Source organism: Bacillus rossius, chromosome 1, assembly GCF_032445375.1.
Source record: "Bacillus rossius redtenbacheri isolate Brsri chromosome 1, Brsri_v3, whole genome shotgun sequence".
In the NCBI taxonomy this organism is placed as follows: domain Eukaryota; kingdom Metazoa; phylum Arthropoda; class Insecta; order Phasmatodea; family Bacillidae; genus Bacillus; species Bacillus rossius.
The window spans coordinates 73782006-73801163 of NC_086330.1; positions in this window are offsets into that span (position 1 = coordinate 73782006).

Below are 19158 nucleotides of genomic sequence, written 5' to 3' on the forward strand. Positions count from 1 at the left end.
AAAGACATATCGTGAGAGAGGTTAATATACTTGCAGTCTTCACCTGGAGTCTTGGCAGCAATATATTTTCCAGAACAGTTAATATATGCTTCACCTGTCAGTCTTGCATTCTTTATAACTGCATTCTTGTATTTCTGTACGTTTGTATGCCCTCTTTTGCGTTTATATTGTTGAGCAACGTCATCTTCACTTGAATCCATCATTAAGTTGTAAACAAATACGAAAAAACCATTGACAATAGAGAAACAAAATACAATCAAGTCATGGCCTTCAGTAGAATAATAAGCAGCCAGAGATATTGTTGGTAAATAAATCCTTTAATTCTATTCGGATATGAAAACCCATAAGTCCATGACTTATGGGGTTTCTCTTTCTCTTGTGTGATCGCCTCTAATGTATATCATGCTTACCATTTGGAGGACATGTGGGGTGTCTCGCTAGTATGTAGAACTAACTATGTAGTATCATAATCCATGGATAACTCATTTTCACATTTTTTGTGACTTATGGGGTTTCTCAAATAATTGATTCAATTGTCAGTTAATTCTCGACATCGTCATTGATGTCTGTTAAAGTCTGGAGAAGTTTACTAGTGGTGGTAGCCTTTCAGAAATCTTTGATGAAAACTACATGTAGTGTTGGTATAGTGCGATTTTTTATTGATACAGAATTTTTTACTGCAGGTAAGAAACAAATCTAAAGTCCTTCAAAGTTGTTCACTAAGAAGGACAATTGTTTTAGATTTTCCAGCTGTAAAATAACCATATAATGATGGGTGGGTACACACAAACCCATAAGGAATATATTAAGTTTATGTCTTGTGTTGTTTTACAATTCAATGATTGTTATCTAATGAGATGAAGAAACTTCCTAAATTAGTTCACGAGACTGTATGGAATGATGGGATGGAAGAAATGGCAACAATTGAAAAATTTGAGCGAAGTTTAACAGCCTAGGTCTTCAGTGCCAGTGACTGTGATTTGGGGTAGAATCGAAGCATGAATGGAATACAACAGTGAAATGGGAAGCACTCCGAGAAAACTAGTTCTTCTAGGGCCAAGTCAGTTACATTTCCCCCTTAAGAAATTCCGGATCGACCATAACCAAGAATGAATCCCGCGAATAAGACATTATTCCTAAGGGTCTACTGTCGCGAACGCAAATGAGCACTGAACAAAGAACTTGTAAACGAATTCACCAAAAACAACACAAATAATGAACATTTTTTGACATCTTAATTATGGTAGAATTTTGTTGACTATTTCTTTGGTATTTTCTTTTTTCACTATAACAGAATGGCATAAAAATATCAGTGCATTTTATTACACTATTGTAATTATATTCAACAAAATTGTATTAATAATTTGTGAATTTTATGTTTTTAATATTACAAATTGTTTTTAATCTATGTTACTCTATTCATACAGAAAATAATCCAAGAAATGACTCCATTACTGCAAACCAATTTCCCTCTTTCCCCGATCTGAACTTTTTTACCCACCCAATGGTTTTAATAAGTGCCATTGCATTGCAGTCATGCAAATTTTTCATTTTATGATCAGGAGAAGAACTGGCATATACTAGGAGGGAGCTATTCTTGATGCTGAAGGGCTTCTTAACTACAGATACAAGAACTAGTCTGGAACACCTACAGAAAGTGTTGTCCGAGAAACGGGGTTGCATTATAACAATACCTGCGAGTGCCAGGCCTGCTTTGTCCACGTTTTTTTCTAAGCTAAACACTAAATGGAAATAATCTTCAAGAAACATTGACTATTTTCTGAATAAAACTCAAGCATGGTTCAGCAAGAACATTTGTATTCCGGTAAGTAATCCCAGTTCTGGAGAGTCGGCAAAGAAACGTGGATGCCCTTCCGTGGAATTTTGTTCAAGTAGTGAACGAACGAAACGAAGGAGAACAGAGCAACTACGTACAAATGTAGACATGTCGATGCTGTCTTATGCCACTCAGATGAGCCTTCATTCGTCTGGTAATATAGATGCTGCCAACATAGTAAAAGACATAACCACAACTACCCCAACAAAAGCTTCGAAATATCGGAATCGTTATATAGTATGCAAGTCGAGAAGACAATATCTGCAGATGAGGCTTTGTCTACAATGGTTGAAGCTAAATTGAGTAGGCATCAATACAGTGTAATTAGATCAACAGCGCGAAAACACAACTGCAAATTGTATCCCAGTTATGAAGCAGTAAGGGAAGCGAAATCGAGGTGTTGTGTACCGCGTACGAGTATCACAGTTACTGAGAAAAGTGCAGAAGTGAAGTTTCAAAGTCTGTTAGATCACACCTGTCAACGTATTTTACTAGTCCAAGAAGAAGTGATACAAAGTTTACATCCTGACGATGTGCGTGCATTAAGTTTAATTTGTAAATGGGAATGCGATGGGAGCTCGGGACACAGTGAGTACAAGCAAAGATTCAACAACGATTCTGATTCGGATGCAAATGTGTTCTTAACGTCTTTTGTACCATTGCAACTTGTTTCTTCTGAACTGAAATCTTGGGACGAAATTGTTATATGGAAGAATCCGAGGCCTTCATCTCCCAGGTTTTGTAGGCCAATCAGACTGCAGTTTCTCCATGAAAACACTGAATGCATTGTAAGAGAAAAAAACTATATCGAGCAGCAAATTGAACCACTTGTTCCACTGACTGTAACAATAAATCGGAATAAGATATATCTGTTTCATACAAAATATTATTTACCATGATGAGCAATTTTCAATAAAATTACAAACATTTAAAATGCATATTATAGACTACAAATTATATGTATTTTTTTGTTATTTTAGCCTCTATAAGATAAACGGCCATTAGCTAATTGATTTTAACATTAAATTCGTAATAAGCGACCTCGAAAACCCCTATAATGAAGTTTGTATGACATAACATTGGTTTTTGTATTTTTGACCACGTTTTCGGGCAAATCTCCCACTGTGCGTCGGGCCGATCAACTCATTTCAGGTGGATGACCTCGCCTTTATATAGGGAGAAATGCGCGGGAACGAAGAAAAAGAAGGGAGGGGCGAACTAACTCCTCTTTGGAAGGGATGAGATGCGTGCGCATGAATCTCGCCGAAATTTCCCTGCCCTGGTGGTGAAAACATAAACTAGATATTAATAATTAAAAAGAAAAGATAAACTTGACATAAATAATTATATGTACCTACATTAATATTCAATCCTATGTATTAAAAAGTATTTAAACTTGCTTTCACACTTAATTAGTTAAATTTATACTATTATAAAATATAAATACAGTTGGTAGATCGCCGTTCACAAGATGGCGTCACAATGTACATGTTTAGCTGTGGCAAGAGAAAAATATACATTTGTTTACATAACTCGTCCATATTTACTATTATATTCTGAAGTACGTTTATATGTGTTTATAGCGACGTAAAAAATAAAGGGCGAAGATGGTTGGTTGCTTTAATTAATTATTCTATTGTTCGTCGCTTTGTTTATAACTTACGACGTCGCACAGATTCGTCGCCGCATATTACGTGAGTAGACCTATTGCCGAAACATTTTTCCCTGAATTGCTTCTGAACTTATTAAAACTTGTTTTGGGTTTAATTATCACGTAAAGTAACGTGATATTTAATATAGGGAGGGCGGGCACGCGTCAATATATATAACATGGAATTGTGTTCAGAGTTCCGTTTAATTTCTGGATTCCTGTTATCAAATTAAAACTAATGATATTTTAATCAGATGGAATTCAAACAACAAACAATATATTCATTACTCAGTCGATTACTATGACTTGAAACTGTGGAGAAACACTATCATGCAACATGATTTCCTTCCCCTTGAGGTCTAGCGAAACCCTCCTTCTCTTGCGACTGTAAGAGAGCATCCTGCACCCCATATGAAAAATAAATAATATTTATCTCAACACAACATATGACGACATCTGTTGGCAAGAATATGAACTACATGCAACAAGTCTCTTGCATGATATAATTTGACTTTGGCTGACGAATGGCGCCCTTGTGGTGGGGAGTCAGTCTACTGGTGGCTTCTGTGAAGGATGGATTCATCACCTTTTTTTTCTTTCTTGCTCTCACTGGGTTTGAACCGATATCTCCGTGTTGCTAGTACTGTTTACTAAAAAAAAATATTAATTAAATATTTTTATGATTTTAAAATTTTTCCAATTTTTTTCAGATAATAATTACGGATATTCAAGATGGAAGTCGTAACTGATATTCCAACAGTGATGTCATATTTTTCAAAATGGCTGAATCATATTTCTAATTTTAAACCAAATATATTTTTTTAATTTTTCATGTTTTTTAAAAATTGCCTCGATTTTATAGCTAAATAATTACTGATTTCAAGATGGCTGTCGTAACAAAAAGTGCAACGCACAGGAGTGAGGCGATCGATTTAAAGATGTAATGTTCTAGAATCCAGAATGGTGGCAAAACAAAATGGTGGAATGATATAGAATTCAAAATGGCTGATTCAAAAGGCCACCGGGGTCAAGGTCAAGATTTTCCAAGATGGCCGCTGTGACGTTACAATCCAACATGGCGGACACCGCCACCTTTAACCTCATCCGACTCCAGGCCCAGCTTCGTCATACACACACACACACACACACACAAATGTCTTAATTGATTAACAACATGAGAATTATTGAAAAAGCCCTTTCGGAAATCGGGTCCAGTTGGAGTCAAATGTAATTGAAATAATTTGGAGTCAAATTATGAGTCGTATCCTTTCGTTTTTTAGCGATCGTATCCTGTCGAGTTGAATGTTTTTCCTTTTGTCCAATCTGCGCCCTTTTTTGAAAGTGTGTCCAAATGTGCGTCCTTTTTTAATGTGGTGCCGTTTTCACAGGTATGTCCTTTTTTTTAATGTGTGTCCAAATATGCGCCCTTTTAAAAATGTAATTCCAATTTTGCATCCTTTTTGTCAAATGTGTGTCCCAATATGGTACTTCATTTTAATGTTCTTCTAAATGTGGGAACATTTTGTCGAGTTTGCCTCCAATTGTAAATAATAATAATCAGGAGGCTTACTGGAGACTTAAATAGGAAATTTAAGACTATTTGGGACATTTCAAGTCCCTTACTTTTTTTGGGGAATAAAATGTGGCATTTACCCTCAAAATGGGAATTTTTCTCTCGTAAAGGAAATTATTATCTTAAAAACTGAACATTTTGTTTTAATTTAGTGAATTTTTAGTCATTTCCGGCCAGTGTTTGGCAATTTTTGGGAAATTTTGGCAATTTTTGAAGGTCAAGGTCAAAGTCAAGCTATAGGTCATCCAAATAGGCCACCGAGAAGTCATCCAAGATGTAGGTTCCACGGCAGCTGATACCGCCACCAACACCCCTCACCGATTCTAGGGTTTGGAGCCCCCAAATTATACTACTCACGAATACCATAATTCTGGTACGCCAGGGTTATTGCTTCAAAACGACGATAGCTTCGTGTGAGACATGCGCGAAACTCGACGGTATCTCTCGCATATCGCCGTGACATGCCACCTTGATGTTCATGTGGTGCCGTAGATAAATAACACCAGGGCTTTTGTCAAGACTATGATAAAGACGAAGTTACTTGTTACAACTTCTTGGGCACAATTTTTTAAGGGCTGTATTCGAACCATTAGCAAAAAATTATAATAAAAATGAGCGAGTATTCAGCACTCGCGAGAGATATGTAACATTAAACCTCGGTAACGAACAAATTTATGTGTGCTCGTATTGCAAATACACTTATAATACGAAACACAGACACTAAATTTGGATGCACGTACAAATAAAGGACACACATACAAAAAATTCGCTAGACACAAAGGATAAGAAGCTCGTCTTGCATGATAGTGGTTCCCAGCCGTCTTAAGACGTATTATTTGACAGAGAAAAGATTTTATGTTTGAAATCCACCTGATAAAATTATTGATTGTGCGATCATGTGTGAGCATCCTACATCCCACATGAAAGAGCGAGTGTCTGTACAACACAGCATGTGGGGCCAATGATGCAATAATCGGGACTACTTTCAACAAGTTATTTGCATGAAATAAATTAAATACATCTGCTGAATGGAGCAATTGTAGCCAGTTGCAGCCTTATAGACTCGTAGATTTGTAGCTTCGTAGTCTTTTAGTCCTGTAGCCTTGTAGTCTCGTAGCCTTTGTTACCATGTTGCTTCGTAGACTTGTAGATTCGTAGTCTTTTAGTACTGTAGCTTCGCAGTCTCTTAGCATTTGTTGCCATGTTGCCACGTAGCCTTGCAGCCTTGTAGTCTCACAGACTTGTATCTTCGTAGCCAAGAAGCTTGTAACCCTGTAGTCTCGTAACCTGTTGCCATGTAGCCTCTAGTCTCGTAGTCTCGTAGCGTCGTTTCCTCGTAGTCTTGTAGCTTGTTGGAGCCTCGTAGAATCATAGTCTCATAGTCCTGTTGCCTTTTAGTCTTGTAGTCAAATATCGCTGGAGCTGTTGGAGCTGTATCCTAAAGTATCCCTGTGATGAGATCGTATTACTGTGGTGAGATCGTATCACGCCAAATTGAATTTTCGTCCAAATGTGTTTCCTTTTTGTCAAATGCGTGACCAGCGTGTGTGTTGTGTGCTCGTTGCGTGTTCATTGCGTGGCCAGAGTGTGTTGCGTGTTCATTGCGTGTCCTGTGTGTGTACTGTGTGTCCTTTGCGTGTTCTGTGTGTGTAATGTGTGTCCATGGCATGTTATTAGTGTATACTGTGTATCCAGAATGTACTGTGTGTCCATTGCATGTGTCCTATGGGAGTATTGCGTGTTCGTTGCGTGTACATTACGTGTATTTCGTGTTCTGTGTGTGTGTGTGTCCTTTTCATTTGTCGCACGTGCTTTCTATTTGCTTTGTTCTTCCTTTTTTGACGAATGTGATTTCTTTTTATTATGTGCTTCCTCTTTGACGACGAATGAGCATCGATAAGCCTGTACTCAGAACATAATTAGCCTCGTTGTTCAGAGACGTCTGGTCTATACGCCTGACATTGAACATGGCCTGTTTTAAAATGTTAGTCAAGTATCGGCGAATAATACTTCTTGGTTCGGAGATGATTGGCCTATACACATGATTTCGTACATGATCTGTTTAAAATTTTCGCCGAGTATCGACGAAAAATACCTCTTGGCTACTGATTGGATGTGTTCGACCACCTACTGGATGCACCTGGCTACCGACTGTCATGTAGAACTCCCCTGAACTCACATGTCAAGACATGCAGAGGTCTCGCTTCACCTTCTGAGAAGACTGTAGAAATCGAGAAACGCTTGTAATTTGCTTGTTTTTTTTTTTTGTACTTGTATAATTTATGTATTAAATTTTTCATTTGTAATTTTGTTGTTTTTTCTCGAACTTGTCATCCTGTAGTTAATTTTTGATTAAATTGTCTTTTTTTTTTTTTTTGCATAAATCAAGGATCAAACTCAGTCGATCAAATCTATCATTATTCTAACAAGTGAGTTTTTTAAAATGATTTTTTGAATTTTTTTCCGAATTTTAGGCTTAAAAATTACAGACTTGCAAGATGGTGGCCAAATTTAAATATGGCAGAAGCCACGGTAATAAATTATCCCTACACTCTATCTGTTAAAAATTAAACTTATATGGCGACAGCGCCCTCTAGCAGACGAAAATTAGATGGTGACCTCACCAGACGACAACAAAATGGCGGACCTAAGATGACTGTAATGTCATACTGGCTGGCGTAATATCTGTCTTGGCATTAGTGGTGGGTCATCCTGCCGGTGGCTTGCCTGGAGGAAGGATCCATCATCATTTTTAATCGAATGACCTCGTCTGATTCGAACCGAGGACTCCAACGTTTTTTTATTAAAATTTGATAAAAATTAAATTTTTAATAAGTTTAAATTTTTCCGTTAAAATAGGCTACTAATAAAGGATTTTCAATATGGTTGCCATAACTAAAATTGCAACGTTCTAGAATCCAAGATGACGAACGTAACAAAAAGTGCAACGATGATATCATACACATCCAAGATGGTGGGCGTAACGAAAAGTTCAACAATGACATTATACACATCCAAGATGGCGACTGTAAATAAAAGTGCAACTGTGACGTCTGAATTGATATAGTGGAAGTTTTTTAATTTTATTTATTATTATTTTTTATTAAGTTTAATTTTTTCCGTTAAAATCGGATAAAATTTACGGATTTTCAATATGACGGCCGTAACATAAAGTGCAAGGTTTCTGGAACCCAAGATGGTGGGTGTGACATTTTCAATTTAAATTTAATTTAAATTGGAATTAAGATTTTTTGAATTTTTTAATAAATTACATGTTTACTCTCGCCGTGAATCGAACCGAGAACCTGTGGATAGCTTGGGGAACTAAACATTTGAAGAAAGCAATTTTTTGAGGGTTTTTAGTTTTTGTAATTTTTGGTCAAAAATTACAGATTTCGAGTTTATGGTCAAGGTCATGTTCATGACCTCAATGGCCAAGGGCAGTTAGACGCCGGAGAATTTAAGCCACTGTGGGGAATTTTCATTTTTGTGATTTTTTTTCGGAATTCTTTGGTTAAAAATTAAAGTATTACGAGATTACAGTCAAGGTCAAGGTCATGACCTAGGCGGCTTAGGGAGGCTTATCGATGGGGAATTCGTGCCTTTTTTTTTGTTTTAAAGGAATTTGGGTTATTTCAAAGGCAAGAGTGTTTTTAGGAATTCCGAATTTTTTAAGGGGGAAAAAATGGGAAAATTTCCCTCAAAACAGTATTTCCCCCCCCCTAGAAATAGGGAAAATTTCTGGGAATAATGAGGAGTTGTTAGTCATTTCAGAGGAATTTTGAAGGACAAGTTATAAATGGCCGTCGCGATGTCAAAATCCAAAATGGCGGAAATAGGCATCACGCATCACACTCGTACAACTGTGCCAGTAAATACTATTTATTATTACTTTCACCCCTTAGGGGATGAATATAGCTTAATTAAATTCGGAGATTTTATTATTCATCTTTAAAATATACTTACCCCCTTTTCTCCCCTTAGGGGTGGAATTTCACAAAAAATAATTGTGGTTATTTGGATTTATATGTTAATTATTGGTACCGAATATCTTTTCTTTAGCTTATTTAGTTTCTGAGATATAATTTTTATGATTATCTTACAAATATTATCACCCCTTTTACACGCCCTTGAGGGTTAATTCTTTAATAATATATAGCCTAGGTTTTAAGTTAGCCAAAGACCTTCCTAATAAAAAAAGTTCATCAAAACCCGTCAAGTAGTTTTAGATTAATGCTCGAACAAACAGACAAACTGACAAAAATAAAATTTTTTAAAAAAACTGTATTTTGAGTTCTCAATAGCCATTTCCAATAGTTTTTTTTTTCATCATTTCATTCAATGAACATACTTTTTGCCTCTTAAAGTGTTATTATTAGTATCTATAGATAGTGCCAAACATAAATGGCACTCTAAACAACTGACATCATTCCACATGATTAATAACTTGAAGTATTCTTCAACAACAGAGCTTATATCGGCGTCAGCTTATGTCTGTTAACAAGACCAGAAGAAACAATGAGATTAATACGAATAATTTACATTTATAGTCATGTGGTCGGAAATATTTACTAAAGAGTAAAGACCAACAATTACTTATTGCCTCTGAGATTGACCCTCCTTTCCTACACATTAATGCTCAAAATGGACTCTATAAACATTCTAACAAAATACAGTAAATTTACAAAATTCAAGAGGTCTTCTCTGCATATACAAAATTTATCTGCCTGCCATCCCATCTAACACAACACAATTACAAAATGCAGAATCTAAATAAATGGCTAGCCAATAAAAGTCATGACTACTAGCTCAAAAACTTAGACTTTAAAGTTTGCTCTATTGTTTATATTCTGGATGAGGACTGTTCGTCCGATACTGTGTCCCTCAACAACAAGGGCCTCTACTGGTACGTCACCTGCCTTGAGATAAATGCAGTTCCCGATGTGTCGGCTTTTATCTTCTGCTCGCCTTCCGAGTGAGGCCTTCCTTCTCCGCGGTGCCCACACGAACGTCGCTGGCGGTGTCTGCTGGCTGAGCTTCACCACGATGCCCAGAGACGACTCCGCACCCACGATGAGGACCTGCACTCGTAGGCTCTAAGTACCTGCTACTCGTGGCTGCCTTGGACACACTCGTTATGTCTCGTACCACTTCCAGTTTGTACTGTGACGACAGTTACTATTACTGTCTCATTGATTCCCTTTGGCAAAACCAAACAATATATGCACTCGTTTATAAGTGATTTCGGTGTCTGTCTATGACCATCCAGCCTTTCTTCAAGCTTCGAACTATGTTATTTAATACCTGTCTTGCGCTCACTTAGTCCTCCAACTCGCTTCCCCACACTCACTTGACGAGTAGCCACTTACAGTCGTTAGAGATTTTCTAAAGACATATCCGAGTACTCTACTTACCGAGTATTCTCGGATATCGAGGAGCGGGTTTTCGGTAATTTACTCGCTAAACGAGTTCACTACTGGTGGAGCGAGATATCTTATTCATTATCTTACTGGTTTTCGAAGTTCGCTGTTGTTTGCTTCCTTTGGTCATGGGCCAAGTCCATCCCCAAAAATGCAGAAATGTTTCTTACCCACATCAAAGCTTTCTCCGCACGTAGACTTCAGAGGTCTCGGGCAGTGTGATGTCTTCTATCTGGGCAGTGGCTAATGCAGTGGCAGCGTAGTGGTCTTCGGTAGGTGTGACACTCTGTGGTAGCGAAAGCGGAGTACTCTGATTGAAGGAGTCCAGAACGGGGTATATACAGTAGGTACTCGGCTCCAACGAACTTCGCCGACCAGAACTGCCCAGAACATTATTTTGTAGTTTGGCTAGCCTGCTACATTCCGGCCACATGTGATGACGCACTGTCGACTTTCGCCCACATACGATGACATGGAACAAGTTGAAACAAGCAAAATGACTCTGCAGGTTAAACAAACACGAATATATGGTGGGTGGTCTACCATCAGGTGTAAACTACTGACTAGACAGGTGGGGGAGAAAGTTACAGATGACAGCTTTTACCTATAAAAATGTGATGCATGACACCAACAGACTGAGGAGGATCTTGAACGAGGCATCGAAAGGATGCGAACACAAGTAAACAGGAGAATATATTACTACAGGAAAAAAATAACCTAACAAACCCATTGTGTGCGAAATACCCTAATGATTCTTCTTGCATATAAGGATCCTGATATATTTATATATATATATATATATATATATATATATATATATATATGCCATTGCCTTTAATTGGCTTGAATATGTATGGGAACGATGTTTGGGCGAAGCGCAGACCTGTTGGGGAAAATTCAGAGGTACTCTTAAATCGGTTCTGGGGCTGCTTTGCAGATGTTTCGTCCCGACACCTTTGTCGAGCACAATTTTATGGCGAAGGTCAGGGGTGTTTCAATCCCTGTATGAAGGAATTGAAACATTTGTAAACAGAAAAAACTAATGTTGTACAAAAGAGCCTAGCGAAGTGAGAGCCCAAGGAGTCAGAGGAGGTCACATTGAGCTGGTACACCCCGAATTCCAGATACCACTCATAACATAAGTAGAGCGAGGGGTGGAGGTTGTTATTAGGCGAGTCATCGCCATCGAGGGAGATTACCGCCTCATCAGAATCCAATGGTCAATATGAACAGTTCAACTTGATGGTTCCCTGCCCTCCTCAAATGTGTCACGAGTGTTAGTGCAATACCAATATTTTCTACTACCACCAGAGCAATTACAAAGAGCACCTGGCCGAACTTGCCAGAACTACACAGATGAGCAGTGACACTGGAGTGATGAGTGCCCTGGTGGGCGATGAAACCAGGCATCGGATGTGTGAGCTTGCATGTCGGGTCTGGGTTAGCACATCCCTCTCGGTGGCTGGGGGTAACACATATTCCTAGTATTTGGTGTCGATTAGCTCGCTATGCTAGTCCAGCTCGTGGGATAGTAGGTTGGGCAGTTGGTTGTCTGTAACCAGGGGCATGTTATACAGAGGTGCCCATCCCCCCCAAACACTATGACTCACCCCCCCCCCTAACCTAATGATGCGCCTCCCCCTAACCTAATGATGCGCCCCCCCCCCCCGAAATTTTTTATGCCATTTTCTCATTGATTTACTCAATTATTTTATAATATTATACTTTTTTAGTATTATATTTTATCACATTTTGCATTAATTTAAACTGATTTTCTAATAATAATTTTGGTCATATCAGGTAATATTTCCATCCTGAACCGACAGATGCCAAACTGCTTTTGTTGAGGAAAGTGCGGGGTTGCCAATTTGATTTACAAGATCCCTTTCAATTATCAAAGCACCAGAAACGTATTTTCACATTAGAAGCTATAATTATGTAAATAATATATACATTTTTCTCATCTTTTAACAACCCCCCCCCCTGAAATTTTAATGACGCAGTCTGCGTCGTTACCCCCCCTTGTGGGCACCCCTGTGTTATACCTCGAACTCGAAGGACTACAGAAACAATGCCCATCGAATTAGCTTGCCCTTCCTTCCCTGCATCATGTGTAACCAGGTCAGCCACCGGTTGTCAGTGCATATCGTGAAAGATTTCCTCACCGGGAATGGGCAGTACTTTTTAATTGCCAACACGAACGCCAGGCACTCCTGTTCGTTACTGTGATACAGCCGCTCCTCTGGGCCGAATTTGACACTAGCATAGACCACTACTTGTCTGTTTCCCTGCAGGTCTACGTGAAACAACTCCTCCCCAGAAGGCGCAAGCATCTGTCTGTAGGTACAAGTGGCATTCTGAATCCACCCAAGCTAGTAGGTGGTCGTGCGTGAATGTGGCATTGACAAGGTAAGATTCTCACTATTGGGAAGAGGTGTCTCCCAAGTAGCGATTCTGGGATGACAGCAGGTTGGAGCGATGATGTTCGCAAAATAGGGATATAATACCTAAGCCAGTTGATGAGCCCTACAAAACATTATAGCTGTTTGTGTGTCCATGGCACCTCGGCCTCTGTGATTTTACGCAGATGGCTGGGTTGGGGGTGGTTGCCCTCCGCACTCACAATGTGTCCTAAGAATTCGACTTCTAGTGCCCTGTTGAGGCATTTGTGAGATGTGGACTTCAGGTGGTGTGTCGCTAGCCACTCTAACACTAGTGGCAGATGTTTGATGTGGTTGTCCCATGTCTCGGAGAACACAATGACTGAGTCCCAGTAGGCTATTGCGAATTGTCCCTCTAGAATACAGATCATCATTTCCCAGAAAGTGGCAGGTCCACTTTTTAAGCCGAAAGGCATAGCTCGGAATTTGAAACTTCACCCATCCTGCACAGTGAAAGCTCTCTTCTCCCTGTCCCTGCGATTTATGGGCAACTGCCATTAGCCAGCTTTCAGGTAAAGTGTGCTAAACACTCTTGCTAAGCCTAGCCCTGCTACAGAGGCCTCAAAACTAATATGTAGAGGTGGAGGGTCGAACTGACTATGATGACATTCAGTGGTCAGAAGTATATGCAGAGGCGCAATGAGCCATTTGGGGCTAACACAACTCATGCACTGTATAGGCTATTGGAGGGTTCAATGATGCAATCTTGCAACATCCCAACACCTGTTCTGATCGTCCTCTGCTCTCTGAAGCCATAGCTCCCAGGAGATTCATGAATGGGAATGTTATGGTTGTCGGAATTCTGTATTTCGCCAATGGGTTGCGTTGGAAAGGGTTGGCCATGTCAAAAATATTCTGCCCCTCGCATAACAATGGTTGACTGCAGTTTGGTATTGTGGGGTACATCATGATGTAATTGCTCTAGAGTCAGTATCTCACCAGGTGGTTCGTGAGGTCCATGGAATACACAGTAAATCGCTTATGGTTTCTCTTGTTGAAGTGTGTGTGCTTCAATTCCACTAGTGTATCATGCTCCACTAACCGTGTCTGTCCCAAAAAGATATCCTCATACAAATCTTGTACAAGGGTTGTCATTTTGGTCGTCAGTTCCTCAAAGTACCTCATAGTCTTTTTGGCCCACCATCGGGCCAAGCAGCTTGCTGGTTGCCAGGCACAGCTCTGCGCAGTGTGGCTGGAGCTCATACAGTGGCATGATGCTCGGGTTGATAAACACGTTGCTCGCACCTGTGCCCAACCACGCAGCTTCACCGGGATGCGAAGCAGATGGTTGTTAAGCCAGGACAACTGGCCCAGGTTTGGTACCGAGCTGCCCTCAGCCCCTAGGTTTGAGCAACTCGTGTGAGGGGTGGGGTCCTACTATTCTCACCCCATGTGGTATGCATCCTGGTGGTGGTGGTTGTTGCTGGTGTTGAGGTAGCAGCCATGGGCAGTCGCTGTGTTAGTAAAGGGTCCTAATGGGACACCCTTGTTGACACTGTGGTGGTCAGTCGTAACTTTGCTGATATGAGTCGTCACTCTGGTCCAGCGGTGGTTGGTTCGTGTGTGTGTCTATCGCATTATTAATGACATGCTACTGCCTGAGTGAGGGTTGCAGTTAGATGGTTCTGTCTGATTGGGTTATCACCAGGGCATTTATGGGGAAGGGAAGACTAGGGGTGGGGGTTGCTGGTTCATGATGTCATCCATGAGGTTCGTCATCATGCCTTTTGCAGGTTTCCTTCATTGGCCACAGTCTGTTGCATTTATTTTTCATTGAAGAAGGTTCGGTAACAGTTCATCATGCCGCAATGTGATCACTATCGGGAGTGCTGCTGTCAGTTCAGTGTTAGGTGAGACTTGCCTGAATTGCTGAGATTTTGTGTGCAAAAAACTGCTCCACTTGTTCACCATCATGCTATTGTTTATCATAAAATTGTGATATGCACTATAACATCAATTGTTTGGTGTTGAAATGGTGCACAAATGTGCCCACGAATTCTGGCCACTGCATACCAAAATGGCCCCAAAAGCCTCATCAGTGGCAGGCCATGTCTCTCAGCTGTTCGCTCGCACACTTCGCCCACTCGTCATTTGGTAGACCTGCCCTTGCTAGACACACTTCGCACTGCCTTAGGTAGGTTGCTGGTCAAGGTGCCTGGGTCCCCACGGGGAATGATTGCTGACCTACGAAGTGTCGGAGCTGTAGCCGGCTCTAGTATCTGAGTGATGCTCTCGCCAGGTTACCGAAACGGGCGTGCGATGCGAATACATAGCCACTCCTGCTTACTGCAACCCATAGCCTTCTCGTGGCACCAGAGTTGATAATATACAAATAGGGCAGTGTTGGTGGTGCGCACTCCTCTGACTTACTCAGTGTGTCAGAATGGGTATTCTTGTAGACTAGTAGGCTGTGGACGGGTGGCTGCGCCTTATCATGGGGGGCGGGGGGGGGGGGGGTTGGACCCTCAAACCCTAGGTGGTGTCTCAAGACACCTGGTTCGCTGTGAAGAACCAATAGTGTGTATGGAATAATGAAGGGCTGCCGAGAGGCCTGAGGGTGGCCATGGTCAGGCACAGCCCGGGCCTTCATTGGCTGTAACCCATTGGTGGGGGAGATTCTGAAGTGAGTAACTAAGGATATTCATATGGCTGAGGATGGTGGTCGCTGGGATTGTAGGCGGTGCTGGGAAAGCACTATACCTGAAGATGAAGGGTACCATGGGACTGATTGTTTGATGAGACAGATCCCCGCTGAGGTTTTATTTTATGGCCCTGGATCAGATTTGGAGATGGACTCGTGGTGGCAGTGGTAGCTCCTATCGCTTGGAGCACACTCAGAGGAGTCCCCGCTCTGATGACGAGTGGCAGTCGTGAGCTACTTTAATGCTCGGGTACTAGCCTGCAAAGCTAGCAGAGGCGGGTATCCTCGGCTGGATCATGAGCATCTGGGTGACCGAGGGGTCCCAGTGATGTGAGAGGTATGGGTTGTGTCGGTATTTACCATGCCCACAGTGGGGGGATTGCACTGGTGGTGTCCTGGGGTATTCGGCAGCTGGAGGTTCTCCGGTGGCGTATCATGTTGGGATGGGTTCCTCAACCTCTGTGCATATCTGTTGGCCTTCAGAACTGTGCCGCATCTGAATAATGTAAATATTCCAGGTCCCGTGGGACCCATGGTGAGGATGGGTGTTAAATCTCACACCTGCAATGTAAAAGATCCACCATACGGAGTAAACTCAGATTCTGTCCATTACGAAGTAGGTACTGAGCCCAGGTGCACGCAGCTCATAGATCTTGTGAAAAAAGTGTCTTAGGTAGGAGTCCGATGCGGAGTCGACGTGGTGAGCGACGACACAGCTCCAGTACTAGCCTGGATAGCTAGCAGAGGTTTGATAGGCCTCCACCGGACCACAGGTTCACTGGGTGTTTTGAGGTGTCCCAGTGTGATGTGGGAGATCGGCGTAGGCACCAGCAGTGCTGATAAAGTTTTAGGTCTCAGGACACAGCCAACTGTCTGGTTAGCTGAGCAAGGTACGAGGCTGAGGCATCCAGGCATGAGAGGCAGCGGACGTGCGAGAGACGTCGCTCTGGGATGGTAAGAGAGGACTCGACCGGGCGCAGTGTCTTCAGTAGCCTTGAGCTGTGCCGTGCGGGAGCTAACAACAGTTTGTTCGGTCGCATAGTTTTCTAGTCGTGTCTTGGACATAGTCATTTCTCACGCATGTTTCAACACAAGTTTTGCGAGTCGTGCATTTTTTTTGTAAACTGGACGTTCGCCGTCGCAAGCATATTTTTCTTATGTATCTCCCCAGTCAATGTATTGCACAGTTGGATAGTTATCGTGTTGAATGCGAGTCATCGTGTATGTAAGTCATTGCTGCTTGGTTTTTATAGAGACAAGGTCAGTGGAGGATTTGCCGAATTCGGGACAAACCGATCTTGTGATGTCACCCCATAATTTTTTCCAGACTAAGTCAGCCATGATTTAGCGCCTCTATAATAAGAAAGGATCTGTATCGGCACGGGCGGGACATAATGTATTTCTGGATAGTGCGCGGAACCGGGCTACGCCTTATTGGGATCGTCACAGGCGGATCCAAGGCAGTCCCATGTAAAGTGTCTGCCTTAATGTGCATAAAGGACCTGGGAACTTTATTTGGCCTTATTAATTCTGGAAACTAGATCCCTCGGCCACACGGCCCGAACCCCCCTATACCGAACCCCTGAGTAGCCGGCAAAATCGAAGCAACTTCAGGGACTAGTCCACCAGCATACGACAGACTCAGTCAAAGCATTTTATTTTCACGTATCGTGAGTGACTATATTCGTGTTATGCATCGTTCAGAAGTAGACTTTACTCGGTATAATTGCCCATACAGTTACAATGAAACATCATCTAAATATATACCTAATACACATTTCTGCAGAGATTCGATTCCTATGCAAAATATTATTTAATGCTCCCATATACAATTTAAATAATCAAAAGAGAATATACGACGTACAATTACGAGACGAAGGAGCAACAACTTCAAAAGAAGCAATTGGCATTATTCAAATCATTAAAAAAAAAAAAAAAAACAGTCAGCAGGGCTAACCAACGAAAAGACCGAACAAACTCCCATTACAGCCCGAAAACAAAGAAAGAATTTCGTAAAAGCATTATTTCCCAAACAGAATTTTCAAAAGCAGAGCCGAAACCAAATTTAACCAATATGAGTTTAAGTCCCTACCATAGGTGTTCGCACGGTAGGTGCCACAGGTGCCTTGGCACCACCATTAGGGTTAACGTTATTTTGTTTTTTACAAGCAGAAATAATACATACTTACAAAAATCCGTATTATTTCCAAAAAAAAAATATGTTTTCCAATTGTGTCGAGTAACAGATATGTGCTCATAACACTATCAGTATATCAATTATCAATCGAACCAACTATACACACGGAAACAAGCCAGTTGCAATTATTTGTGTTGTACACGCGGGCCGCGGCTACGAAACTTCTGAAATGTAAATACTTCTCATAGTTCTCCTCGAATTACATAGAATGCGCGCTCGGTGTCCACTGTTCACTCCACTCGGCAGGCGCATGGAATAATAACCGCCGTCCACCAGGGTTTATTTAAAAAAAGGGAGAGAGAGTTAAGTTAGTTAAAAGGATAGGCTTACTCGATGACTTATATGCATTCGCCAACAAAACATTTTTGTTGTATTCCAAAAGTTAAAACTTTTGCCCACTCTTATTTGTGTATTTTTATTATTTTAATATTTTACATATTTAAGGAATGTTACAAAAACTCCCTTGATTTGTTGATTTTAAAACTTAACATTTGTTTGGCGTCTTCAGAAAACATGTAAGTACGGTTTTTCAAAGCCACCAGCATGAATTCCGTGCAAACAATTTGTGCAATTTACTTTATGGCTCAACAAAGCTTAAAACTGTAAATAGTTTAGTAGTTTTCCTGGTGATTATAACATTCAAAGCCACAATTTGTCATAAAATTATCTGTGTATTTAATGTTTTTGTTCGGAAACACCTTATATAGCACCATTTTGTGCTTTCAAATCCAAATTTTTCCGGACCCCCCGCTTTAGGCTCGGGGTCCGTGAATGACACGGCTGTTGTGTAATCTGGCACCACCAATACTGAAGTCCTGCACACGCCAATAGTCCCTACCCAACTACTAACATTGCATGCCGCCTTCGTGCACTGTCTTGTTGCCTCTCATAACTTGTATCGACGAAGCAGTAATTAGTTTTCCCCGCAAATGCTGTTGACGGCACATATTACCTGAATATATGTGTATCTATCTAGCAACGAGCATACCTAGTTAGCTTATTGTGAGGCAGTAAAATCTCATAGTAATTAAATGCAGTAAAGATATTGACGCCAACCGTCTGTGCTCCCCTAGTAAGCACAGGCCACTATGGAACGGGAAGCCTACAACTCACGTAGTTTCGATTCCCTACCACGTTCGTGCAACTTTGGATTTCTCTCAAAAATTGAAATTAAAAAAATTGAAGGGTTGGGTTAGGTTATGTTAGGTCAGTCACAACATCCTTGTTTTCATTGGAAACTTCTGATTTAGCGGCTGAAGTGGCGTTAATACCAAAACGCAAAACTTCGGAAATCTTCGGAAATTTATGCAGGGAACCGAAACTACGTGATTTGTAGGCTTCCCCTATGGCACATCGTCGCCTAGCCAGAGCGTGTGTAACCCGAACGCGCCCCAGCGC